Raw genomic sequence first — 1748 nt, 5'->3', positions numbered from 1 at the left:
TCATGCCAAGTATCACAAGGCCAAGAGTAGAAGCTAATTATTTTGAACTAAAGCCTGCACTCTGTCAGATGGTACAATAATCACAATTTGGAGGAAGTCCAAGTGAAAGTCCACATGTGCATCTAGCACACTTTCTTGAGATCAGTGATATGTTGAAGATAAATGGAGTTTCTGATGATGCAATTCAACTCAGATTATTTCCTTTTTCTTTGAAGGACCAAGATAGAGAGTGGTTATATTCTTTACCACCGGGTTCTATCACAACATGGGATGAACTTTCTCAAGTATTTTTAGCTCAATATTTTCCACTAAGCAAGACAGCTAAGCTAAGAAATGAGCTAACTTCTTTTAAACCTAGAGATGATGAGAGCTTGTATGAAGCATGGGAGAGGTACAAGGATTTACAAAGGAGATGTCCACATCATGGGATTCTTAAGTGGATGCTTGTTTAACACTTTTACAATGGAGTTTCACCAGCTATTAGAAGTACAATTGATGCATCTTCTGGAGGTGATCTTATGGAGAAATCTGAAGATGAAGCTTTTTCTGCTCTTGATAAAATTGCCTATAACAACTACCAATGGAGTTGTGAGAGGAATGAGATCAAGAAATCAGCTGGTATGTTCGAGCTTAATGCCATGAATATGATTAATGCTAAGTTTGATGCTTTGACAAGGAAAATGGACAAACTAAGCATGAAAGTAGATTCTTCAGCTGGAGGTTCTAATAATTCAGTAGAAGTTGGAGCTGCAAATGTCAATTGTGCAGCAAATTTTTCTGCACTTAGTCAAGATTTTTCAAGTGAGCAAGTGGATTATGTGGGGAACTATAATCAAAGACCAGGTGGTAACCCATTTTCTGCAACTTATGATCCAGCATGGAGAAACCACCCTAATTTCTCTTGGGGAGGTACACAAGGACAACACCAGAATTTTCAGCAACCTTCTGGGTATCAACAACATCAGAATTTTCAGCAGAATAAAGGTCCTCCTCCTGGAATTCCTAAACCTCAAAATGCACTTGCTCCACCTCTACCACAATAAGCACAACCAGACAAGACAGCTAGATTAGAAGCTATGATTGAGACTCTACTCGTGAGCCATCAAAGTCAACAAGATATGATTTCTCAATTAGCATTTAAAGTAGATCAAATGGCAACACACAATAAGATGTTAGAAAATCAAATAGCTCAACAGGCTAGCTCTTCAAATAACAAAGCATTTGGGAAGCTCCCTAGCCAACCAGAAAATTCAAGGGAGCATTGCAAGGCTATTACATTGAGAAGTGGAAAAATATTAGAGAGTGGAGATAAAAAGATTAAAGAGAAAATTGAAGAAGAGAAAAACAGAGAAGGAGATGAACAAACTGAAGTTGAAGTTAGAATTGAAGCTGAGAAAAAGAGTTGAATGGAAGAAAAAAGAAGTAAAGAGAGAGAGAACAAAGAGGAAGAACCTAAATATGTAGCACCTAAAGCCTACATGCCACCTTTACCATTCCCACAAAGGTTCCAAAAAGTAAAGTTGGATAAACAATTTGGGAAGTTTTTGGAGGTATTGAAGTCTTTGCATGTGACTATTCCTTTCACTGATGCCTTAACACAAATGCCTTCATATGCTAAATTTTTAAAGGAGATTTTGTCTAACAAGAAGAAATTAGAGGAATTTGATACCGTAGCTCTCACAGAAGAAAGCAGTGCTATTTTGCAAAATAAACTTCCACCCAAACTAAAAGATCCTGGTAGTTTTTCC

General features: G+C 37.3%; 1 non-coding gene across 1 annotated transcript; it reads right to left on the bottom strand.

Moving 5' to 3' along the window:
* Positions 1 to 323: 323 nt before the first annotated feature.
* On the bottom strand, positions 324 to 430 carry LOC131181039 (small nucleolar RNA R71). The gene has a single exon (XR_009149666.1). It is a non-coding gene; the product is annotated as a small nucleolar RNA R71 (small nucleolar RNA).
* Between the last annotated feature and the right edge of the window lie 1318 nt (positions 431 to 1748).

Source organism: Hevea brasiliensis, chromosome 6 (genome assembly GCF_030052815.1).
Source record: "Hevea brasiliensis isolate MT/VB/25A 57/8 chromosome 6, ASM3005281v1, whole genome shotgun sequence".
NCBI lineage: Eukaryota > Viridiplantae > Streptophyta > Magnoliopsida > Malpighiales > Euphorbiaceae > Hevea > Hevea brasiliensis.
Note: the sequence above shows the minus strand (reverse complement) of the source record. Positions and strands in the feature narration are given on the sequence as shown.